Source organism: Narcine bancroftii, chromosome 8 (genome assembly GCF_036971445.1).
Source record: "Narcine bancroftii isolate sNarBan1 chromosome 8, sNarBan1.hap1, whole genome shotgun sequence".
In the NCBI taxonomy this organism is placed as follows: domain Eukaryota; kingdom Metazoa; phylum Chordata; class Chondrichthyes; order Torpediniformes; family Narcinidae; genus Narcine; species Narcine bancroftii.
The window spans coordinates 65753265-65780118 of record NC_091476.1 but is presented as its reverse complement, the minus strand read 5'-3'; the positions used below and the strand labels follow the sequence as shown (position 1 = coordinate 65780118).

General features: G+C 45.0%; 1 long non-coding RNA gene across 1 annotated transcript; it reads left to right on the top strand.

Annotated features, from left to right (window-relative positions):
- The first annotated feature begins 4831 nt into the window (after window positions 1-4831).
- LOC138741767 (uncharacterized) lies at window positions 4832-10562 on the top strand. Its single transcript, XR_011343750.1, has 2 exons — window positions 4832-4926; window positions 10138-10562. It is a non-coding gene; the product is annotated as an uncharacterized lncRNA (long non-coding RNA).
- Window positions 10563-26854: the final 16292 nt, after the last annotated feature.

Here is a 26854-nt window from a genome sequence, read left to right as displayed (position 1 = left end):
GCTCAGAAGGTTGATATAATGGAAAATTATAATAGAAGAAATAATATAAAGATAGTGGGCCTTAAGGAAGATGAAGAAGGCAAGAATATGGGAGAATTTATAAAAGATTGGATCCCCAGGGTCCTACGAAGACCAGAATTACAGGAAGAAATGGAAATAGAAAGGGCACATAGAACATTAGCCCCTAAACCACAACCACAACAAAAACCAAGACCCTTATCTTATCCAAACTAACTTTACTGCCTACATTCTATTGTCTATTATCTATCTTTATCCTATTCATACTGGCTTTATTTATTACATATATATCTATACTAGTTTCCTCATCTTCATATTTTTATATCAGTTTTACTCATCTCTCACACGTTACATGACATTACCTTTCGCCCTGTTGGGCAGAGAGATTTGCCATCAGCAGAAGTTGCCTTGAAACGCCTCTTACAGTTGGAGAAAGAGAAGCAAAGGAGAGGGTCACCGAGCATCTGTGGATTCACCTCCAGCACTTCCTCGTCAGCCCCACAGGGTCCAGTCCAAACCGTCGGCAACCCGGGTTCCGACTCGGTCAGGAACCCTTCGGTGCAACCTCCACCTGTGGGGCAGGTGGGGTGGTGGGGGCGGTGGTGCAGGTGAGTGCTGGGCCTGATGTCCTGCTCACCCAGGGAACGTGCCCGCCATAATCCACCGCCTCTCTCAGTGCAGTGATGACCGCGCGGCCGCTGACCGGTTCGCCAGGCAGAAGGTCACTGCAAATGGAAGTAGAGAACTTAAAAAAGAAATTAGAAGAATCCTGCATTACTGCATCTGTAGCAACACCCCCACATCGATGTTCCTCCCCCCACCCCCGTTTCACCATGGCACGACCGAAGGTCCGGCGGTATAACTAGATGGGTAGGTTGGGCTCGTTGGCCTTGGTTGGTAGCACTGGCGATTAACTACTGCCCTGACCTTGTCCCCACGTCCCCACCCTTCATCGAATATTCAACGTTAAGTTACATTGAATAACTTATGTCATGTTATGTACAACGTGCAGTAGCAGGGAATTTAATTACAACAACAGCCCTTTCCAGAAACGCTTTCGTGTTTTGATGGGTATCGTCGAGTAATCTTCACTCGCAAACAGTTTGCAGGTGAAACTGCAGTCTTACCCCTGCTTGGAGAATGTTCCCTGGTCTTCTCGTCGTTTGGAAGGGAGCAGTAAAACCCGGACTAACTGAAGTCTCAGTTTACCGTCATGGTTTATAGTTTCCACAATATTTGTGTTCCAACAGTCTGCGCTCCCCGTCTTTAACCAGTGGGCACGTTAATGCCAGCTCATGACACCATAACAGTAAATACAATCTCGCAGCTGCAGTTTCTTTCTTTCTTTGACGGACGAAGATTTATGGAGGGGTATGTCCACGTCTGCTGCAGGCTCATTGGTGACTGACAAGTCCGATGCGGGACAGGCAGGCACGGTTCCAAGGGAAAATTGGTCGGTTGGGGTTGGGTGTTGGGTTTTTCCTCCTTTGTCTTTTGTCAGTGAGGTGGGCTCTGTGGTCTTCTTCAAAGGAGGTTGCTGCCCGCCGAACTGTGAGGCGCCAAGATGCACGGTTGGAGGCGAGATCAGCACACTGGCGGTGGTCAATGTGGGAGGCACCAAGAGATTTCTTTAAGCAGTTCTTGTACCTCTTCTTTGGTGTACCTCTGTCTTGGTGGCCAGTGGAGAGCTCACCATAGAACATGATCTTGGGAAGGGAATGGTCCTCCATTCTGGAGACGTGACCCACCCAGCGCAGTTGGGTCTTCAGCAGCATGGATTCGATGCTTGTGGTCTCTGCCAGCTCGAGTCCTTCGATGTTGGTGATGAAGTAATTCCAATGAATGTTGAGGATGGAGCAGAGACAGCGCTGATGGAAACGTTCTAGGAGCCATAGGTGATGCCGGTAGAGGACCCATGATTCGGAGCCGAACAGGAGCGTGGGTATGACAAGGGCTCTGTACACGCTGATCTTTGTGTGTTTCTTCAGGTGGTTGTTTTACCAGACTCTTTTGTGTAGTTTTCCAAAGGCACTATTTGCCTTGGCGTGTCTGTTGTCTATCTCTTTGTCGATCCTTGCATCAGATGAAATGGTGCAGCCAAGGTAGATAAACTGGTTGACCGTTTTGAGTTCTGTGTGCCCGATGGAGATGTGGGGGTGCTGGTGGTCATGGTGGGGAGCTGGTCGATGGAGGACCTCAGTTTTCAACAGGCTGAATTCCAGGCCAAACATTTTGGCAGTTTCCGCAAAACAGGATGTCACACGCTTGAGAGCTGGCTCTGAATGGGCAACTAAAGCGGCATCGTCTGCAAAGAGTTCACGACAAGTTGCACTTTTGTCTTGGTGTGAGCTTGCAGGCGCCTCAGATTGAAGAGACTGCCATCCGTGCGGTACCGGATGTAAACAGCGTCTTCATTGTTGAGGTCTTGCATGGCTTGTTTCAGCATCATGCTGAAGAAGATAGTAAAGATGGTTGGTGCGAGGACGAAGCCTTGCTTCACGCCATTGTCAATGGAGAAGGGTTCGGAGAGAAGCCTGAACAGCCTTTTCCTTCCAAACGTTCGGAGCTTCATTTAGGAAACAAAATATCCCGGATATGAAAAAAATCTATGAAATCCAAAATCCTCACGTGTACACTCAATTAAACCATCTTGTGTTTGCTCTCAGGGCAAACACTCCCTTCTGGGCCCCAAGACTCGGCCTAATGGTTAATCCACCAGCCTGATTTCATACCCGAGCAGATGGGTCTTGTTCGCCTTGTCAGGCCACCCCTCGAGGAGAAGGGCAATCCTACGTAATGCCGATAACCTAGCTGTCACCACCCCAGCATCCTGGGCCGTGGCAGACAACCCCCCACCCCAGGTGCAAAGGGTGAGGCCAAGTCCGCACTCCACCTACAAATTCCATTGCGTGGGCTCTAAGGACATGGAAACCAAGCTGTGGCGTCCCTCTGAGCTGAGCTGCAAATGTGAGAACAGCAGCTGGGACTGGAACAGGACAAGCTGGCAAGCTTGCAGAAAACCCCATTGGAAGATGGGTTGTGAGTGCTTGGTTTGGCCTGGTCAAAGCCCTTGTGGTTCATGCAAGAGGAGAGGACTGGCTGTCTAATGTTTCACTTGGAATAAGTGAAACAAAAAGACACTCTGTGATGACCTGAAAGAAAAAGGTTATCATCTGGAGAACACTGAGGCGGGGTGGGTGGGGGGGGGGGAAAGTTTTGTCAGCAAGACACTGAAATCAGTTGTGGATGTCCTGGAACAGCAAATCTCTCTCTGAAAACAGACAAAAACCTCCCTGAGCAGTAACCATTTACCTTTCAAGCACCAAAGCCTGACGAACTTTATAAATGTTAAATTCTGTGCACAGTATAAGAATTGCCTGCAACCAGTGAACTTGGAGGAGTGAGATTGGACTGTAAATCAAAGAACTTTTCTGAACTTACACACATGTTACACACACACATGCGCTTAGAATTAGAAGGGGGTTAAGTTAATAGTAATAAGTTAGAGTTTGATCCTGTTTTCATGTTTAAAGAAAATTAAAAGTAACTTTTGTTTAAGTAACAGTTTGTCTTGGTGAATATCTATTGTTGCTGGATTTTGGGTTTCTCTGGGCTTGTAACAGTCACCAGCTCTACAGACGAAGTACAGTTCATAGGCTTTCTCAATAAGTGCAGTCACATTGTGCCTCAAGCGTTAACTCGTCACAGATGTAACAGAATGTATCGCAGCTGCCGCAACTTAGAAAAGGTATGTCAGAAGTTAACTAATCTAGTGGTCCTGGGGAATTAACCTGCAAGTCGACTGGGAAATCCAGGTTGGGAGTGGATTGCAAGAGAGAGAATGTGTAGATTGGCTTTTTAGAACAGCTTGTTGATGAGCCCACGAGGGGATCAGCTTGACTGGATTGGGGGTTGCGTAATGAACCAGAGGTGATGAGGGAGCTTAGGGTAAAGGAACCATTAGGGGGAATTGATCACAATATGACTTGAGGTCAATTTGAGATTTAACATGGAAGAAACTAAAGTCAGACATGTCGGTATTTCAATTGAGAGACTCACAGTGAGAGAGGAAGTGGCCAAAGTGGATTGGAAGGGAGCACTGGTTGGGAAGATGGGAAGGGCAGCCAATGGATGGGGTCTCTGCTGGAAATGGGGAAGGTGCAGGATAAATACAGGATCACCCCCCCCCCCCCCCAAAAGAAGAGAAATATTCCAATGGAAAAATGTCACCACTGCGGCTGACGAGGGGAAAAAGTCACAGGCAATGTTAAAGCAAAACGTGAGAGCAAACCGTGAAGTAAAAAGATAAGATTGGGAAGTTTTGGTAACTCAGAAAACACATAAGGAGTAATACAAGGGCCACCAAATATTAAAGAGGATGCAAAAAAGCTTCTTCAAGTCTATAAAGAGTAGACGTGGGACCACTAAAAAGTGAAACTGGAGAAATAATAATGGGAGACAGAGAGATGGCAGAGGAACTCTTGAAGTCCACAGTCATCTCCTTGGCTTTGGTGATGTTGAGTGCAAGGTTGTTGTCGTTTACACTGTTCAATGAGCTGATCAATCTCCTTCCTGCCCTCTTCCTCATTGCCGTTTGTGATCCTGCCAACAACCATGGTGTCATTGGCAAACTTGTAGATAGCGTTGGAATTGTGCCTGGCCACACAGTCACGGGTGTATAACGAGTAGAGCTGTGGGTTAAATATATACCCTGTGTTGATGATCAGTGAGGAGGAGACGTTGTTTTCAACTTGTTTTCACTGGTCTTCAGATGGGAAAGTCAAGGGTCCAGTTGTAGATGGGGAGGGGGGGGGGGTGGTTTACAGACGCCCAGAGTTTGTACCTTCTTGACCAGCACGAAGGGAATAATGGTATTGAAGGCCTAGCTGGAGTTGACGAAGAGCAGCCGTAAGTGCGATTTGCTGTTTTCGAGGTGATCCAGGGCTGAGAAGGGAGCCTGCGATATTGCATCTGTCGTGACGATAGGTGAATTGCAGTGGGTCCAGACCTTTATTTAGGTCCGTGTTAATTCTGGCCACAACCAGCGTTTCATCACAGTAGAAGTTCGAGCAACTGGGTGCTAATCTTGAGGCATCCTCACACTGTCGTGTAAACCCTCCCGCGAACCTGCGGTGTGAAAAGGTCGGCCCGGGAATTTTAAACGGGCCAGGTCGGGCCGGGGTCCCTGGAGATTTTTCCGGACCGCCCTCTCTCCCTGCTGCGTGCACGTCACGTGGGCGATTAAAATGAAAAGGAACCCACCTCCCAGCGACAGCGGGGCCGCTCTGGCCACACTGCAACGGCGGTGCCGTGCGGGACGAATGGTCCGTCCTCCTCCACCATAATCTCTCGCGCAGCTGGATTTCCCAGAGCGGTTCCAGCTGCACAAGGAATTATGGGAAATGAAGTTGGCCATTGATCCCGCACCGTCCCGCTGTCGCGTCGGGCCCGAGGCGTGGGGGGCGGGGAAGGTGGGCGACCATCCGATGGAGGGGTGGGCAGCCAACTGACAGATTAGGGGGAGAGTAACCGAGTTATCGGTGGGGGGGGGGGGAAGAGGCGGAACGCCCCTCGGATTTTCAAGAAGGACAAATTCCCGGGAATTTCACCGGGGTCCAAATGGGGTCACCTCTCGGCCGGTGGTGCCCAAAGGCCTCATTGAGGCAGCTCCCACCGGAACGATTGAAACAGGTGAGAACCTCTGACAGTTAGAACGAGAGGGTGAAAGTGTCGGCTAGTTGGTTGGTCCGACCAGGTGCGCCGTCGGGATCTGACGCCGAGCGAGGGGGAGTCACCCTCTTTAATGATGCTCTGACTTCACCCTCAGAGGCCGATACCACAGGGTCCTCAGCCTTTTCAGGGATTCTCGTCGACGCTGTTTGGTTCTTCTTCTCAAAGGTGGCACAAAAGTCTTCAGCTCATTGGGTAGTGAACAGCCGTTCACAAGCCAACTCTGCCCTGGAGAGGCCACTCCAGCTTCACGTTTACAGCCTCGGGGCAAACACTGGAAGCAGTAGAGCCAAACTGTCGCCGCTGCCTCAACAAGCCAAGGGGCCACCCATGGGCGACCAGGACCAATGGAGACCGCAAGCGTTGACAGGGACAGGGTGGGGAACCACGGAGAGTCTGGCCGCTGAGGCAGATTCAACGTCCTGGACTGTGAAATCCAGCCAATGGCAGCGAACTTGGAGACGAACAGGGCCCATTCCCAACCTGATCTGTCAGCCACAATTTCTCGGTCCCCGTCTCCAGATGCCTCGAAGCGTTTGAAAGAAGGGGTTGGGGGAGGAATCTGCTTAGTTTTGCTGGAACAGGTCCGACTTACACTCACCCGGCTGCGAGAGATGACGGCAAGTCAGATCTCAGTGCAACCCCTCTCCTGGCCATCCGTCCCGGGGGGAGACGATGTGCAGGCCGATCCTTGCTTTCAGGCAGCTGGCCGACCCCCGGCACCACCAACCGGGCAGCTGACCACCCACCCGGGGAACCACCGACTGGGCAGCTGACCACCCCCCAGGGGCACCACTGACCGTGCAGATGACCACCCCCCCCCCGGGGCACCACCGACTGGGCAGCGCGGCCGCCACCCCCCGGGGCATTCCATCGGTATGTCCCGCACAGCGCAGTCGGGATGCCGCCGTCGCCCGGGTTGAAACCGCTGGGCCCTTTCTGGCGGGGGACGGAGACGCAGAGAGATAGAGAAAAGTAAAAAGCCCCTCTTGTGATACGAGCATTTAATCAATCGCAGAAAAGGGGTATTTTATCCGGTGTTTGAGATTCTCTCGGAACTTGGACTGCAGCATGACGTATGTGATGGTGTTTGTACAGCAACTTAGCAGCTGAAGCATGTAGCCAACCTCCTGGAAGATAACATGTAAGGAGATCCGGTATCCCAGCCAGAATAGCCGCTGGTAGATGACACTGACTGTGAACATCGCCCACAGAACGATGAAGTTGCCCGAGATGACGAATAGCATGATTATGCTCTTTCGCCGGTTCTCCAGCTCCGCGTCTTTGCAGCCTTTGGCGCTACACCGCAGCCGCCGGCGGGCAGCGCTGGCCGCCAAGATGTTCCTGATGGTGAAGGTGTTGAAGAGAAGGACGAGTAGGAACGGGACGCAGGGCGTGAAGACATAATGCAGAAGCTCGGTAGTTCCCCAGGCCACGGACTTGGAGACGTGCGTCTCCACGGCGCAGAACCCGAAGTTTTTGGTCAGGCGGTAGGTTGGGGTGTACATGAAGTACCAGCTGATGTCCTTCAGGCTGACTAAGGCGGCCAGCGTCCCGAGGACCGCCGCTGCCGTCTTCTCGGTGCAGTACCTGGTCCGCAGCCGCTGGTAGCAGGTGGCCACGCATCGGTCGAAGGTGAAGGCGACGGTGAACCAGACGGAGGCGTCGACGACCGCGTGGATCAGCGCCGAGTGGAGGTTGCATACGGGCAGCTGCAGCACAAAGTGCAGCTCGGACGCGAAGACGATGGGAACGTGCATGAGCAGCAGGTCGAAGATGACCACCAGAAGGTCGGCCACCGCCATGGCCACCATGTAGCAAGTGACGCACCGGGAGAGTCCGCACTTCCGCCGGTTCAGGACCACTATCACCAGGAGGTTGGCTGTGGGAAAGAGGGAGAACAGAAAACACCCATCAGTTGGGGGGGAATATATACATCCCGACAGGTGGATGGACGGACAGATATCTAGATGTACAGAGACAGTTATCTCGATAGACAGACCGGCAGATATCTACATAGATGTACAGACAATTATCAATTATCTAGATAGACAGAGTGCTCTCCATAATGTGTGGAACAAAGGCATTTTTTTCCTTATTTGCCCCTGTGCTCCAGTTTTAAATTTGTAATTAAAATCCACATCCCAGATTTTATTTAGGGTTACTTGTAAACATGTTGGTTTGATTGTGTAGAAAATGCGGCACTCTTTATACATTGTACCCGCGTCGGACAACATTCATCATCTCACAGCCTGGCCATCCTGATTTTATGCTCCTGTTCCTGATGGTAGTAGGTCACAGATATTGTGCGCTGGATGGAGAGAATCCCCCATACTTATTTGAGCGCTATTTATGCAGCGCTCCCAGAGAATGTCGTCAACAGATGATCTTTTTGGCCGTTATAATGATCCTGACGTCCAACCCGATGGTTTGCAACCACCATCCCACACGGGGATGCAGCTGGACAGGACACTCTCAATTGGGCACCTGTAAAACATTGTCAAGGGTGGGGGCCGGTAGATTTGGTCTCCTCAACGTCCCGAGGACGTGACGGTGCTGATGCGCCTTCCTTTCTATTGAGGAAGTGGTGTGGTTCTAGAAGAGGTTATCTGTTATAGATGCTGACAGTGTATATAGATATCTTTTTGGGAGCTAAATTGTGGCAGGTTAAGTTAATAGTAATAAGTTAGAGTTTGATCCAGTTTTCATGTTTTAAGATAATTAAATTAACCATTTGTCTTAGTGAATATCTATTGCTGCTGGGGCTTTGGGTCCTCTGGGCTCCTAACAAAGCACACCAACGAACTTGTGTGTAGACCAACATTCATTAATTTTCCTAAGGTATTTAAGATTTTAAAAATCTGAATTTCCAAATGAACAAATTCAAATGGGTTTTAAACATGAAAAGCCATTGACTTCTTTTGGTCTGGAAAACACAACGGCTCATCCCAGTGAAAGCACGATGATCGCTGGAAGCATTCTGACAAAAACCATTATCGACAGTGGAGTGTTTTCACTTTATCGAATGTTTACACCAATTATATTTCACCAGGCCATCTTCCAAAGCTTGCCATTTTGTTCCACTGGAACTGATGTCTGTGTCTCCCCTCTCTCTCTGTCTCTCACTCCCACCTCTCTGAGAGCAAAGCCTGTTTTTTCCTCTGCTCTCTGCCTGCAAAGATTACATAACCCTCCAGACAACAAGTCCTGTTTTCCAGACAAAGCTGCTACTGCCTGTTACATTTGTTGCCCTTTTGACCATCATGAGTCTTTTGCAAACGCTCCTTCTGTCTTTTAAAGTGTTTGTGTGTGACCTGCTCTAACAAACCTTTCCCAATTTATCTCCCAAACACCTCGATATACTCTGTCACATATTCAATTAAATGCGATTTGGAGAATTGAAAAGACGTGGCATTTCAGGCAACAGTGAGAAAAATGTAATTCTTGGTGAATTTGAGGAAAACCTCTGGATGAATTGCGGGTTTTTGAAAAACAGAGAGCCAAGAAGGTTAAAATGAGAGGAACGAACAAGAACCGCTTGACACTTCCATTACATTTAGCTGAAATGGTTTATGTTGTAGAGCGACAGAAGGGCGACAGGTCTCATTCAGATGTCGGGACAAAGAGAGCGAACTGAGAAATAAACTCCGGATCAAAAGTGAAACGCACGCCCTTTGCTGAGAATATAACGCACGTGGTTCCCAATGGGGAGGAGAGGGGCAAAATTTGCTGAAAATGAAAAAAAAAGCCAAATATGCAAAAAAATCTGCTGAAAATGCTAAAAAGATTTGCAGTAAACATTTTAAAATTTGCGGAAAATGCAAAAATATTGGTGTAACGCTAAAAAAATTGCTGAAAATGCTATAAATTTGCTGAAATATTAAAACATTTAAAAAAGCGGAAAGAGCAAAAAATTGCTGTAAATACTAAAATAGTTTGCTGAAAATGAAAAAATTACCAAAAAATGCTAAAAAATTGCTGTAAACATTAAAAAATTTGCTGTAACGCTAAAAAAAAAGCTGAAAATGTTAAATGCCGAAAATGCTAAAAAAAATTGCTGAAAATGGTCAATCTTACGTTTTAATAATAGACTGGACCGGAGTGGTCTGGAGGTTATGGACTGGGTACAGGTCAGTGGGGCTAGCGGAATGATGGTCGGCACAGACTCGAGGGGCTGAAAGGCCTGTTTTCTACGCGGTTGCGTTCGATGGTTCTAAAGGAATTGCTGAAAATGCTAAAAATATATCCTAGAAATTGTGAAAAGCAGGTGAAATTAAAGTCTTGAATGTTACCCAGACACTGAACGTCAGGAGGTGATTAAGCAGAAACACCTAAACCTTTCATGTTGGACAGATATCTGTTACTGTTTGTGATTAATTTGAATATCAGGCATTCCAGGTAGAGCTCCCCAACCCCTCGGCCACTGCCCAACCGTGAACATGAGCCAACTGACGACTTTGGATCGAAGCGCCCAGAGGAAACCGACCAGGTTCACAGGGAGAAAGGACGAGGGCAACCCCACCTCGCAGGCGCTGCACGAAACCACACGGCTCTTCTGGTCACACAGGCTGCTCTCCTTAATTCCATGGTTGGCTTGGAAACATATGTTGGTTATTTGCCGTATTTTTTTGGCTGTGGACTCAGGCAAAGGCGTGAAAGTGACAGCTGCCGTCCACTGAGGGTGGATACATACAGGCAGTATTTCATCTCCCTGGTCATCCACCGGCTGGTAAATGAGACATTATTAACCAACATAATCGGAAATTGTAAACATTTAAAAAAATAACCGAGCAATAAAACTTCTCAATAAAATATCAGCAACGTAAAATAATGTTAAATTGTAACACTTTAGCAGGGTGTACGGATGCGAATGGATAGGGAGGGAGGGGGGAGAGAGGGGCAAACAGAGAAACAGAAAGAGAGAGTGAGACAGAGAGAGATAAAGAAAGAGGGACAGAGATACAGAGGGACAGCAGACAGAAATACGGAGAAAATGAGTCAGCAAGAGACAGAGATGGGGGAAAGGAGAGAGGCAGAGAGAGAGAGAGAGCTACGGGAGGAGAGAGGAGAAGAAAGGGGGCGGGACAGGAGAGAGAGAGGGGGGTGAGAGAGGGGGAGAGATTGTGAAGAGGGAGAGACAGACAGACAGGGGGAAAGGAGAGAGAGACAGACAGGGGGGAAAGGAGAGACGGGAAAGAGGGGGAGAGGGAGAGAGAGACAGGGGGAGAGAGCGGGGGTGAGAAAGAGAGGGGGAGAGATGGAGAAGAGGGAGAGACAGACAGGGGGAAAGGAGAGACAGACAGACAGAGAGGGGGAAAGGAGAGAGACGGGAAGAGGGGGAGAGAGAGGGAAGGGGAGTGTTAGAAACAGAAGTACCTTCACAGAAACTGCTCGAGACAAAAATTGAGAACAAAGAACATTTATTATACAACAATGCAAAGTTGGGTGCTTCCCCTTACCCTGGGAATACACACATACACTGGGGCTCACCCAACTTTTATACAGTTGATTTCAGTATAGGAATACCCTCCCCCATTTTCTGCCTCCTGGATAGGTTTGGCTTTAGGCAATCCTGCCTGCCTTCGTGCTGTTTCTGTGAACTTGGAGGACCAGGGGGTATCCGTGTCTCATCATGTCATTATCCTCGTTGTCCTTATTCACCTGTCTTTGTTCTAATTTACACCTTCCCGACCCTCAGGGCTACAACCTCTTCATATGTAGAACTTGCTTGTCTAGGGCTTTGCTTACTAATTAATTGTCCAAAGCCCGCTGCGCAGCTCAGACGGCAAAGTCCTCCTCAGCGACAAGATCTCCATCCTCAACCGATGGTCAGAACACTTCCAATCTCTTTTCAGTACCAACCGCTCAGTCCAAGATTCCGCCCTGCTCCAGCTCCCTCAACAGCCCCTAAGGCTAGAGCTGGATGAGGTTCCCACCCTGGATGAGACATATAAGGCAATCGAACAACTGAAAAGTGGCAAAGCAGCAGGTATGGATGGAATCCCCCCAGAAGTCTGGAAGGCTGGCGGCAAAACTCTGCATGCCAAACTGCATGAGTTTTTCAAGCTTTGTTGGGACCAAGGTAAACTGCCTCAGGATCTTCGTGATGCCACCATCATCACCCTGTACAAAAACAAAGGCGAGAAATCAGACTGCTCAAACTACAGGGGAATCACGTTGCTCTCCATTGCAGGCAAAATCTTCGCTAGGATTCTACTAAATAGAATAATACCTAGTGTCGCTGAGAATATTCTCCCAGAATCACAGTGCGGCTTTCGCGCTAACAGAGGAACCACTGACATGGTCTTTGCCCTCAGACAGCTCCAAGAAAAGTGTAGAGAACAAAACAAAGGACTCTACATCACCTTTGTTGACCTCACCAAAGCCTTCGACACCGTGAGCAGGAAAGGGCTTTGGCAAATACTAGAGCGCATCGGATGTCCCCCAAAGTTCCTCAACATGATTATCCAACTGCACGAAAACCAACAAGGTCGGGTCAGATACAGCAATGAGCTCTCTGAACCCTTCTCCATTAACAATGGCGTGAAGCAAGGCTGTGTTCTCGCACCAACCCTCTTTTCAATCTTCTTCAGCATGATGCTGAACCAAGCCATGAAAGACCCCAACAATGAAGACGCTGTTTACATCCGGTACCGCACGGATGGCAGTCTCTTCAATCTGAGGCGCCTGCAAGCTCACACCAAGACACAAGAGAAACTTGTCCGTGAACTACTCTTTGCAGATGATGCCGCTTTAGTTGCCCATTCAGAGCCAGCTCTTCAGCGCTTGACGTCCTGCTTTGCGGAAACTGCCAAAATGTTTGGCCTGGAAGTCAGCCTGAAGAAAACTGAGGTCCTCCATCAGCCAGCTCCCCACCATGACTACCAGCCCCCCCACATCTCCATCGGGCACACAAAACTCAAAACGGTCAACCAGTTTACCTATCTCGGCTGCACCATTTCATCAGATGCAAGGATCGACAATGAGATAGACAACAGACTCGCCAAGGCAAATAGCGCCTTTGGAAGACTACACAAAAGAGTCTGGAAAAACAACCAACTGAAAAACCTCACAAAGATAAGCGTATACAGAGCCGTTGTCATACCCACACTCCTGTTCGGCTCCGAATCATGGGTCCTCTACCGGCACCACCTACGGCTCCTAGAACGCTTCCACCAGCGTTGTCTCCGCTCCATCCTCAACATCCATTGGAGCGCTCACACCCCTAACGTCGAGGTACTCGAGATGGCAGAGGTCGACAGCATCGAGTCCACGCTGCTGAAGATCCAGCTGCGCTGGATGGGTCACGTCTCCAGAATGGAGGACCATCGCCTTCCCAAGATCGTATTATATGGCGAGCTCTCCACTGGCCACCGTGACAGAGGTGCACCAAAGAAAAGGTACAAGGACTGCCTAAAGAAATCTCTTGGTGCCTGCCACATTGACCACCGCCAGTGGGCTGATAACGCCTCAAACCGTGCATCTTGGCGCCTCACAGTTTGGCGGGCAGCAGCCTCCTTTGAAGAAGACCGCAGAGCCCACCTCACTGACAAAAGGCAAAGGAGGAAAAACCCAACACCCAACCCCAACCAACCAATTTTCCCTTGCAACCGCTGCAATCGTGTCTGCCTGTCCCGCATCGGACTGGTCAGCCACAAACGAGCCTGCAGCTGACGTGGACTTTTTACCCCCTCCATAAATCTTCGTCCGCGAAGCCAAGCCAAAGAAAAACATATGCAAAACCTGCTAATTAAGGCTAGAAAACCCTTATCTTATTCAGACTAACTCTACTTCCTACTATTCTATTATCTATTGTCTATCCTTATCTAATTCATATGGTGAACTTGCTGATTCTGGGCTAGAAGATTCTTATCTTACTCAGACTGACTCTGCTTCCTACATTCTAATATCCATTTCTTATCCTGTTCATACTGGCTTTATTCATTTACCCATATATCTATATTAGTTTCCTCATCTTCATATTTTTATATCAGTTTTACTCATCTCTCACAGGAGGGAGAGGGGGAGAGAGAGGAAAGGGGAGGGGAGGGGGGGAGAGAGCTAGGGCGAGAGGGAGAAGGGAGGGAGAGAGAGATGGGGGAGAGGGAGACATAGGGGGGAGAGGAGGAAAGAGAGAGAAAGAAATCCGCAGCATTGGAAATCAAAGCCACCCGTGAAGAATAAACGAACAAAATATTTCCGTTGGGGGGTGGGGGGGAGGTAAACACCTGGTGAAACAGCATGTCCTTCATCCAGCGAAGATCATACCTGGATGCAGGGCTCAAGCCCAAAACGGTGGTTGTGCATCTCCTCTCCCTCTCTTTGTTCTCTCTCTCCCCTCTTCCCCCTCTCCCAGCCTCCTCTCTCCCACCCTCCCGTCTCCCCTCTCTCTCCCTCCCTCTGACCCATTGAAGCAGCCCCGTCTCGGTACGTACCGGGGATCCCGAGAGCCACGAGGATCGGGTAAAACACCTTTTGAACGCGAAGGAAGAGTGTTTGCAACCGCATCATTTGGCGAATGTTTGCGAGGAGGTCAGACGGGGCCATGGTTTCGGGGGTGTGGAGAGGTGGAAATAAGCCGGCACCGATCTGGGGGGCTCATCATATACGCGGCGACCGATCCGGCGGGGTCTCATTAAGAGGTGATGGGCATCCGTGCATTCAATGCGCAAACAACTCGTCCGGGGAGCAGGTGGGGTGGAGAGAGAGTGGGAAGAGAGAGGGGGCAGGTGGGGGAGGGTAGGGGAGAGAGTGGTGTGGGGTGGAGGGTGAGGCGGAGAGGGGGGCGGTGGAGAGAGTGTGGAGGGAGGGGGACAGAGGGTGGGGAGAGGGGGAGGGTGGGGTGGAGAGAGGGGGAGGGTGGGGTGGAGAGAGGGGGAGGGTGGGGTGGAGAGAGGGGTGGGGTGGAGAGAGGGGTGGGGTGGAGAGAGGGGTGGGGGGGAGAGAGGGGTGGGGGGGAGAGAGGGGTGGGGGGGAGAGAGGGGTGGGGGGGGAGAGAGGGGTGGGGGGGAGAGAGGGGTGGGGGGGAGAGAGGGGTGGGGGGGAGAGAGGGGTGGGGGGGAGAGAGGGGTGGGGTGGGGGGGAGAGAGGGGGAGGGTGAGGTGGGGTGGAGCGAGTGTGGGCAGGTGGGGTAGAGAGAGGGGGAAATAGGGTAGGGGAGGTGGTGTGGAGAGAGTGGGGGCAGGTGGGGTGGATAGGATGGTAGGAGGAGTGGAGAGGGGTGGGTGAGAGAGGGTAGTTGGGTGGGATAGAGTGAGGGGGAGGAGTGATGGGGCAGGTGGGGTGAAGAGAAGGGGAGGCAGGGTGGGAAGAAGGGGGCAGGTGGGGTGAATAAAATGGGGAGGGGGCAGATAGGGTTGAGAGAGGGGGAGGTGGGGGCAGATGGGGTGGAGAGAAGGGGAGGTGGGGTGGAGTAGGGGAGCAGGTGGGGTGGAGCGAGGGGGGATGTGGGGAGGGGGGATGTGGGGTGGAGAGGGTGCTGGCTGGCTGCAATCACACCAATAAACCCCCCACCTCACCACCACCTGCAAAAGGTAGTGGACGCAAGACATCACGGGGCAAAACCCTCCTCACTGTTGGGAACATCAGTGGGGGAATGCTGCCATGGGAGGGGCCAGCAGCCAGCATCAAGGATCTGCACCACCTGTCACACAATCCTGGTAGCGGGGCTGCAAATCTTGCTCCACCTGGTATAGATGCCATTACTATTGCCACGCAAAACTACATTTAAAATGTAACTTTTTTAAAACAACTTTCATCCACCTTGAGGCACACTTGGTCAGCACCCCTCATAGAAAACTGCAGCACCTGGTGTGCCTTGGTGTTCTACCATCCAAGGCAGTTGTTACAGATGTTCTGAGGGAAGTGCACTGTCCGGCTGCGACATGGTCTGGAGTGGGGAGACACCAATACTCCTGAGTGTAAAGCCCAGGACATCACAGGCAAAACCCTACCCCACCATCGAGAACATTGACGGGGAACACTGCCATCGGAGAGCAGCGGCAATCATCGAGGATCCGCACCATTCAGCACATGGTCTGTTCTCGCTGCTGCCATCGAGAAAGAGGTCTCGGCGCCACAAGACTCGCACCCACCAAGTTCAGGAACAGCCGCTCCCTCTCCACCATCAGACTCCTCAACGACAACCTCAATCAGGGGCACATGTAAGGTCTCTGAGTTGTATACATGAACATCAGCATCTCCCATAGATGCTCTCGATGGTGGGGAGGGTTTTTTCTATGATGTCCCAAGGTCTGTTGTCCCCTGCCTTTTGGAGGGCTTTATGCTCAGGGCTATTGGTGCCCCCCTACCAGGCCATGATGCAGCCAATCAGTGCACTTTCCATCACACCCTCTGTAGAAATTTGCCAGGGTCTCCAGTGTCATACTGAACCTCCACAAACTCCTGAAGAAGTCGAGGTGCTGATGTGCTTTCTTCATGATGCCATTGGTGTGTTGGGTCCAGGCAAGGACTTCCGAGAGAGCGACTCCTCTAATGTTCATCTTTAGTTATAAAATATATATTTCTTAGTTAATTGTACATGTATTCTTGATAAGGTAGTTGTGGGCTGGTCATGTGCACAGTGGGTCTCAGAGAGAGAGCGAGAGGTCATTTCTGAGCTGCAGAGTCTGGAAGAACAATACCATCATGGAAATGAAGTAATTAAAACTCAAGAAATGCTTAAAAGTGTGTTTACATCCAGTGTTATACTGGCAGGTGTTTCAAAACTCAAGTATCATTTGAATAACATGTGCTCAACTTTCTGGAATTGTGAGCCATTTGGAACAGACACACACACACATGTATATACACATATACTCACAAACATATACATATGTATACACGCACACTCATACGTATACACACACATGTATACACATATATATATATATATATAAAACCACACACATATACTCAGACACATATGTATACACACACATATATACACCAACACACACATGTATATACACATATACATACACACACATAAACACACATATATATATATATATATATATACACACACGTACATTAATGCATAGTTAGGTTTGATTTGACTAATGTGTTATATTATTAGTAGTTTAAAAGAAAAAAATAATACTGCCTTGATGAATTTTCATTGCTGCTGGTCTGCGATGTGACAAATTGGGGGTTCATCCGGGATCTGACCAAAATTGGAGCTTATTGATCAATTGAGTTTTGATTTGATTGATAAAATTTCTTTTTGAATGCCAATTAAAAGGCTTGTGGATGTGTGGGAGAAAACAACAACAATTGATGAGATTATAAAATTGCCATCCTCGGTGGGTTTGCAGAGGGTGAAAAAGGATGAGTTGGGTGAGGGGGGGTTATTGTCAAAATTTTCGGATGTTACAATGAAACCATCTATGAAATAGGCAAAGATCCGTGGAATTATAGTAAAAACCTATATAGCAGCGGGGAAGTTTGGAGAGAAGGAGTTAGAACAGTTTCCTGAGAGTAAATCCCTTGAGCTGTGGTCACCGATGGAACAGATAGAGTCATAGATTTGAGGCGGAGGAAGCAAGGAGAGTTTGAGAGAGAGATGAGAACTGGAATTCACTTTTTGGTCCTAGTGAGAGGTTTGTGACCAGTAAGGTTAGTTCTTCCATTTGACAAAGCTGCGATTGATAAATACTTCCAGCATTTTGAGGAGGCTGGTGAGAGTTTCAAGTAGCCACAAGGCCATTGGCCCCTCCTGTTACAAAGTGTGATTAAAGGCTTACTCTGCCCCTATATCCAAACAAACTGCTGTTGATGAGACTGTAAACTGGGCTGTGTTTAAGGCTGAGGAATTAGATCCAGCAACTTTCAGGCAAAAATTCAGGAATTTGAGAAAATCAGTGAACCACTCTTATATGGATTTTGGGAAAGATGAAGCTGTGCGGTTCGACCGAAGGTGCAGATCAAAAAATATAGCAGATGGAGAGAGCTGGTATTAGTGGAGGAAATTAAAAGGGGCGTTCCTAATTACATAAAAACATATTTAGTTGGAAACTTGGCAGGAATCTTCTAAATTAGCAGATGAGTATGCTTTAACCCACAAGGTAAAGTTTGTACCAAGTCAAACCTTCCAAAAAGGGTAATATGGACTATCCAAGTTACAATAGAATGTGAATCAGGAAGTAGAGCTGGGGGTAAAGAAGGGAAGTGAGGAAAGGAAAAACATTTACCACTATTGTAAGAAACCCATTTGCGTGATAGCAAACTGTTCCAGGCTGAGATAAAAGAAAGAAAAGGAGGTAGCGCCAGATGCACATGGAAATACAAATGGTTCCGGGGAAGTCACGTGATGGAGTAGTGGCCGGACAGTGAACTCCAGCCCTCTCCAGAAAAGTTGAAAAAATTAAAGGAAAGCACAAAGGCACAAAAATAAAAATTAAAGTAAAGTGAATATAAAGGTGGAAAGAAGATGGCGACGAAAAAAGAAAAGTCGAAACCAACGGTAAGAGAGGAAGAGAAGACAACAGAAGAAGAAGGAGAAGGCCTTACCTGTTTGAAGAGGCCCGCGGTGGAGAGAGAAGCCCGCTCCCTCATGTCGGTAGAAAGTGGACTACAAAAATGGCTCGCTGAGCCGAGTAAAAGTGCGCAACCGCGCATGCGCGATGTGCATGCAAAAAAACACACCGACGGGAGGGGCGACCAGCTGGGGAGTCGATCTCCACAGCCAACAATGACAGCTACAGAACAGCAGCAGCAAGAGGAGAACATAGAAGACAACAAAAACAAGAATGAAGAAGAAAAAGAAAACAAAGAAACAACAGATGGCCAACCCAGAGGAAGAAGAGGAAGAGTACAGTGAAATGGAAGAAGAAGGGAAAGGCAAGACAATGGATATATTTTCTCTTATTAAAGAATACATGGATTCATTTAAAGAATGGCAAGCACAAGAATTTAGTGATTTAAGAAGAAGAATAAACAATACAGAAGAGAAAATGAATAAAATAGATATGACCTTAACAGAAATGGGAAAAAGAATGGACAAGGTGCAAGAACGAGAAGCAGCAGTAGAAATGGAGGTAGAGGACTTAAAAAAGAAATGAGAAGAATCTAATAAAAAAGTTAAAGAGACACAAGAGCTGTTAGCTCAGAAAATAGATATAATGGAAAACTATAACAGAAGAAATAATGTAAAGATAGTGGGCCTTAAGGAAGATGAAGAAGGCAAGAATATGAGAGAGTTTATAAAAGATTGGATCCCCAGGATCTTAATGTCCAGAACCACAGCAAGAAATGGAAATAGAAAGGGCACATAGAACATTAGCCTTTAAACCACAACCATAACAAAAGCCAAGATCCATTTTAGTAAAATTCCTAAGATATACTACAAGAGAAAAGGTACTGGAGAAAACAATGGAGAAAGTAAGAGAGGACAACAAGGCACCTGAGTACAAAGGGCAAAAATTTTTTATTTATCCAGATATAAGTTTTGAACTCCTGAAGAAGAGAAAGGAGTTCAATACAGCAAAGGCGATTTTATGGAAGAAAGGGTATAAATTTTTACTAAAGCATCCAGCGGTATTGAAAATATTTATTCCAGGACAGCAAAACAGACTATTCTCGGATCCAGAGGAAGCACGAAAATTTGCAGAACAATTACAAAATAGACTGAGAGATGAAGACGTGTAACGAGAGTACAAAAGACTGCGAACTAAAAAGACGTGTGTATAGGACTATATACATATATAATACATATATTACATAAGTGTATGTGCATTTAAAAGAAAATATATAGTGTATAGAGAAGAATTAATGAGGGAAAAAAAGGGGAAGAGAGGAGTAAAGAGGGAATTTAGAGAGTGACCTTTGTTGTATATAAAAATTGAAATCTTTTCTGGGGGGGCTGGGTAGGGAGAAATTACGGTCACTGCAAAATCAGTTGACGCTTGCGAGTGAATTCGCAAATCCAAATGGAGAGGGGAGATGTGGTTGCCCGACAAGGGATAATGGGCAACTCAGGAAGGGGAGGGGACAATGGGGTTAAAGAAATATTAGGTAGGAGAATAAAGGGAATGTTTGATGTGTTGAAAATGTTGTCTTATAAACTTTTCAAAGAAAGAAAGCAGAAATGGATGAGAAGGAAAGGTGATGATGAGGAAACAGAAGGGAAAGATAAACAAAGTATAAAATGGCTACATTAAACTATATGACTTTAAATATTAATGGAATACATAACCAAATCAAAAGGAAGAAACTGCTAAATTTACTGAAAAAAGAAAAAATTGATATTGCATTTGTGCAAGAAACACACTTAACTTAAGTGGAGCACAAGAAATTAAAGAGAGATTGGATAGGACATGTAACGGCAGCGTCATATAACTAAAAAGCTAGAGGAGTGGCTATATTAATCAGTAAAAATGTACCAATTAAAATAGAAGAGGAAATAATAGATCCAGCAGGAGGATATGTAATGATAAAATGTCAGATATATTCGGAGTTTTGGAATTTACTTAATATATATTCGCCTAATGAAGAAGATCAAAAATTTATGCAGGATATTTTTCTGAAGATAGCAGATACGCAAGGGAATATATTAATAGGAGAGGATTTCAATCTCAATTTGGATTCAAACATAGATAAAACCGGGAAAAAAATTAACAGAAAGAATAAAGTAACCAAATTTATAATTAAATCGATGGAAGAAATGCAACTTTTGGATATATGGAGGAAACAACACCCAAAGGAAAAGGAATATTCATATTATTCGGATAGACATAAAACATATCAAGAATAGATTTTTTCCTGTTATCAGCTTGTATAACAGAATATAAAGCTAGAATATTATCGGACCATTCACCCTTGATATTGACAATAGAGTTAGAGGATATCCCACCAAAACTGTATAGATGGAGATTAAATCCCATGCTACTTAAAAGACAGGATTTTAGAGAATTCATAGAAAGACAAATTAAAATGTATTTTGAAATAAATACGGAATCAGTGAAGGCTAAGTTTATATTATGGGACGCAATGAAAGCGTTCATCAGAGGGCAAATAATAAGTTACGTAACTAAGATGAAGAAGGATTACAATCAGGAAACAGAACAGTTGGAAAAGGAAATAGCAGATATAGAGAAAGAATTAGCAATGAAGGAAGACACAACTAAAAGAAGGGAATTGGTAGATAAAAAAATAAAATATGAAACACTTCAAACATATAAGGTGGAGAAGAACATAATGAAGACAAAGCAGAAATATTACGAACTAGGAGAAAAAAACGCACAAAATTCTAGCGTGGCAGCTTAAGACAGAACAAACTAAAAGAATGGTATTGGCATCAAGGAAAAAAGACAAACAGATCACATATAATCCAACGGAAATTAATGAAAATTTCAGAGAATTCTACGAACAATTATACCAAACTGAAAACGAAGGGAAAGAAGGCAAAATAGATGAATTCTTAACTAAAATTGAACTACTGAAATTACAAATAGAGGAACAAAATAAATTAATAGAACCATTTGAAATAGTAGAAATACAAGAGATAATAAAAAATCTGCCGAATAATAAAACACCAGGAGAGGATGGTCTCCCAATAGAATTCTATAAAACATTTAAAGATTTATTAATTTAAAAGTAAGCAATGCCAATGAATAATGCGGATTTCTCAAAATTCAAGAAAGATTCACCGTTTAGATGGCAAATGCAAACAATACGATACCTAGGTATACAAATAAATAAAAACCTCAGCCATCTATATAAACTTAATTATTATCCACTAATGAAAAAAATACAGGAAGATTTAGAGCATTGGAAAGACTTACCATTAACACTAATAGGAAGGATAAACTGTATTAAAATGAACATTTTTCCAAGGATACAATACCTATTTCAGGCACTGCCAATACACTTGACAGAAAAATTCTTTAAGGAGTTAAAGAAAATAATAAGGAAATTTTTATGGAAAGGGGGGAAACTGAGGATAGCACTAGATAAATTAACAGAATGGTATAGACAAGGAGGCTTACAACTGCCAAATTTTAAAAATTATTATAGAGCCGCACAATTAAGATATCTAACAGATTTTTACGAAACAAAAGAAAAGCCAGATTGGACTAGATTAGAGCTAGACAAAATAGGGGAGAAGATATATTATATAAATGGGATGAAAAATTGGTAAAACATAGGAATTCTCCAGTATTGCACCATTTGCTTAATATTTGGAAGAAGATTCATGTAGAAAGAAATAAAACAAACTACCAATTATCAAAACTAATACTGACGCAAAATCAGCTAATCCCTTTTACGGTAGATAACCTGTCTTTTAGAGAATGGGAGAAAAAAGGGATTAAAAGAATAGAAAATTGTTTTTCGGGGAATAAATTATTATCCTTTGAACAAATGAAGGATAAATATAATATAACTCAAGATATAGTGCTGGCATATTACCAATTGAAATCCTATTTAAAGGATAAATTGGGAAGTAGTCTGAAGGTACCAGAAGGAAGCAATTTTGAATATCTGATTACAGACACAATGATAATTTAAAAATTTATAACAAACATGTATATCAAATTACAAGAAAAGGAGAATGAGGAAATAAATGATAAAACTAAAAAGTGGGAACAAGATCTAAACATAAAGATAAAAAAGGAAACATGGGAGAGGTTATGTTTAGGAACTATGAGAAATACAATAAATACGAGATTACGTATGATACAATATAATTGGATACATAGGTTATATATCACTCCTCAAAAGTTAAATAAATGGGATCCAACAGTATCTGACAGATCTTTTCGTTGTAAAAAAGAAATAGGAACAACAATTCATGCAATCTGGACTTGTGAAAAGGTGAAAAAATTTTGGTAAGATCTAAACCAGATATTAAATAAAATTACAGAAAGCAATATACCAAAAAACCCAGAGATCTTCCTCCTAAGTAACATAAAAAATAAAGAATTTGGACTTGATTTGGAGGGTGTACAAAAAAGATTTGTTAAGATAGCCCTAGCTGTAGCAAAAAAATGTATTATGTCAAACTGGAAATTAGAAGATAATTTGAAAATACAGCAATGGTATATAGAAATGAATAAATGTATTCCATTAGAAAAAATAACATATAGTTTAAGAAATAATATAACATTATTTGAACAAATATGGGAGCCGTACATGGAATATAATAGAGAAAACCTACCGGGACATCTATCACCTAAAATGACAAAAGGAAAAGAGAATGGAAAGAATTGACTCAGTGGAAGTTTTTGTTCGTTAATGTTGAGTGACAACATTGTTTGATGGGTTTGATGTATCTTGGACTCAGAGTTTTGAATGGATGGAGGGGGAGGTGGGGGGAGGGGAGGAGGGAGGGGGGGAGAAAACGACACTATATATTTGAAAGGAGAAATGTGTATATCTTGAATAATGTGATCTATAGTGTGAAAAATAAAAAAATTAAAAAAAAAAGAAATACAAATGGTTCCCGACCATTATGGTTGAATTCAAATATTTAGAGTGTTTGGTTTCAGTAAAGAAAGGGTCACCACAAGTGACAGTGAAAATTCTTCGAGATCCCAGGGCCGTCCAGTCACTTGTGTTGGAGTTTGGTGATGAGAATGCCATGGGTGAATAAATTTGATTCGGAGTGAATACCTCTCCATGGGATAGTGTTGAAAAGCAGTAAGTTATATCTGGTGTATAAGGCAACCCCCATTTTTCAGGCTGTCAGGAACAACCCAGAATTTTTTTTTTAATAAAAACACTCCAATCGCAAATAACAAAGTTGTAAGTTAAGTACTTTTTAAAAAAAATCCTCAGCCTACCAGGCAGCAGTGGCGCCGGTCCGCGGAGCTGGAGAGGGCTCCTGTGGTACTGGAGTGGCCACATCACACTCCCAGCGGGAGTAAGAATCTTGGCCTATATGGCAGCGGTGGCCACAGTGACCTCAGGGTCCCAGGCAGGGATGGTTACGGGGTCGCCCAGCGGTGGGAAGGTGCTTCCAGCATCGACTTATACGCCGAATCGAAGTTTCAGAACTTGACTTGACTTATTAGCCGAAATATATGGTATTTCTTATAAAAGAAAGCAAAACACAACCCTTCCCTGCACCATATAAATCTGTGCACCATCAGGACTTATAGTTGGGTTTAAAGCAGAAAGTCTTCATTGGGGAGATCACTTACTTTTAAAATAGCATCAACTTTATTATTATTATTTGGGCCCATAAATTATCCAAATCTGGTTGCCATATTTTAATAAATATGCCATATTTGTTCTTTATATTATGTGAGGTTTTACACCCTCCCCTCCCCCACCCCCGTAGGTTTTTAACTGTTCGTCTCAGTCTTCCATCGTGCCCTCTGCAGTCGGACTTCCCTGTAATCACAATACGTTTTTCACATAAGGTTACTTTGGCAAAGTGAAATTTGGAATTTAATCAGTTTGTCGCTTACTTCAATGAAAGATGCCCAAAAGATAAAGCTCCAGGTCGTCCGCCAAGGCTGCCCCTGTTATCCTTGTTGGTCACCTCTTGCTAGAAAGGTCTCATCTTCATGCACAGCCATGTAGCATGTGCAAACATTCCTAGTTCACTTACGCTGTATAACTAATAATCTGACCCTACAGATATGCCTTTAAAGTATCCCATAAAGTAAACTTACTCTGAACGGAACTTTCGTTCATTTCTAAAATAAAAGCTTAATTTGGTCTCTTACAAATTTAATAACATCAGGCTTTTTTAACATTTTATTAAATCTTCAACAGTAAGCAATTTCTGCCATCTCAGCGTCACTATATGAAATTAGAAATAGTGAATGATCAAACAAAATACTGCTCTTGTATTCAGCCTGACCATTTGCATCATTGCAAATGCGCTGATACCAAAAAAATTGTCTATTCTTGAGAACGAATCATGTTGGGCAGAATAAAATGAAAAATCTTTTTCGGTCGGATTTGCATTAGCAGAGAAAGATTCCAAAATAAAGGGCACTTTTTTATGTATCAAAATTGCTACACAGCACAAACAGCATAAATTCTGCATACTGTAACTCAACCCCGTCTTTCACAAGGTTTCTGTCCCTACACGTCACAGGGTTTTCACTTCTGCGAACTCCAAGCTGAACCATCCCAAAACTGAAAACAAAATGCCTGAATTTGGTCATATATTTCTCCAAATCATGTGATAGTCACATCGAGGTTGGTCCTCAATTCTCGGAAACCACATGACCATTTATTTCTACCAAAACTCTGTTCCTTTTTCAAAACCTTTGACCTCATTTCAGTTCAAGAGGCTTTAGTGGCCTGGATTAAAAATAGATGGCTTCTTCAGCAGTTCTTAAGACCCACTTGAAATCCATTAGCTCTGTCTGTCCAAGCATGTTGACTCCAAGAGTGAACTCTCAGAAAAGAATGGTTCTCTATAAATGTGCTGTGACCTGTGTGTGACTCGGTACTAACTAACTTACTAAGAATACAGATACAATATTTTAACTATAATTTACTTTACTAAGATATTTTTATAAAAGAAATATAGTTTAATATTAAAGATTAACATAAATCCAACACATTTACACACAGATAACACCATTTTGAAGAGTCACTGAGTCTGCTCCATTGAATTTAGAGACAATGGAGTGTTTGGTGAGAGAAGCACCTGCCCAAACAGATAGCCATTTGCTTCATAACCTGTGTAGACAGGCCAGAGACCATTGGCTCATTGACTCATCTTCCTGAAGAAATGGAACTTTAAACAGAATCAGCAGTGATGTCAAGTCATGTGATTACGACCCTTCAAGAAAGCATCTTTAATAATGAAACCACCTTCATCTGAAGTCAGATTCTGTGAGAAAAGAACCCACCACTGTATTCTCCTCGTCAAGGGAGGATCGTAGGATCAGAGTGACTTCGGGAAAAAAAGGCCACTTCTACTGTCTTTATTTGTTAAGGGAGGGCAGTGTTTCTGGGGGCCATTTTTAATAGTCATTCTGTCTAAAAACCCTTGCCTTTGGTTTGTGGAAACCATCGTGGAAATCACGTTCCGTGATCTCCAGACAAGAGAGGGAAAATTGTGAAAAAAAGTCATTCGTATGAAGAAATATTTCTCTGAAAGCAACTCTACAAGAATTCATGAGTTTTGAGAAGTCTGATGTCTCAACTGATGATCAACAGCTAAAGACTCCGAGCTTCAACACAAAAGATTTCTAAGACTGAACCTTAAATTTGAATCATCTCTTCAGAATTGTGCTTGAATTGTAAAAGTTTGGGATTTCACACACATACATATATATATTTGTGCATAGTGGGGTTTAGAATTAAGTAAAAAATGTTATATAATTAAGTTATTAATAAAAATTATTGTTTTGAAGATACCATTGTCTTGGTGAATTTCTATTGCTGCTGGTTTAGGTCGTAACACTCACCACCACCCCCACCCTACACAATTACCCCCACTCCAAGTTCAGAGAGAAGAGCAAGAGGTGCTTGGGAACAATATCACCATCTGCTGGTTGAACACAGTCCTGAAATAGACTTAATAATTGTTCGTATTAAATCCTCTTTAACACCAAATCAGCACTGACTAATATCCCATCACTAGCAGCAAGGGATGGGCAACAATCCTGGCCTCATCATGGACACTCACATCCCAGAAACATTCACTCTATTCAGGTGGAAAAATTTCCCCTCTTAACACATCCTGGAAATAAATTCAAGATTATTTTGTAATCACGTAATAAAACAGAAAATGTGATATTACACAAAATTTCCTTGAGTCTGCCCAAGGCAAAGATTCACTATCAGTATAAATTGCCAGGTGCCCCTTAGCCAGCGAAAGAGATGCAAGAGAGTTCTCCCCTGGGTCAATGAGTATCCGCGGATTCGCCTCGAGTGCTCCCTCAGTCACAAAGCCTCAGTCCAAACCATCGGCAGCCCAAGCTCTAGATGCACACCCCTGGCTGGATCAGGAAGCCTCCAGCACCCTCACGCATCCCCCATTCCGATACCTGGCACCCCTTCAGCCAGTCTCCAGCCTGGTGTGAGGCCTTTAACCGCAGCCCCCCAGAAGCTCGTAACCAAACTCTCCCCACCTGGGCTAATAGAATTCTGCTGATGCCAAAGACCTGAAGCTTCTGAAACCTCCCCTCCCCCTGGC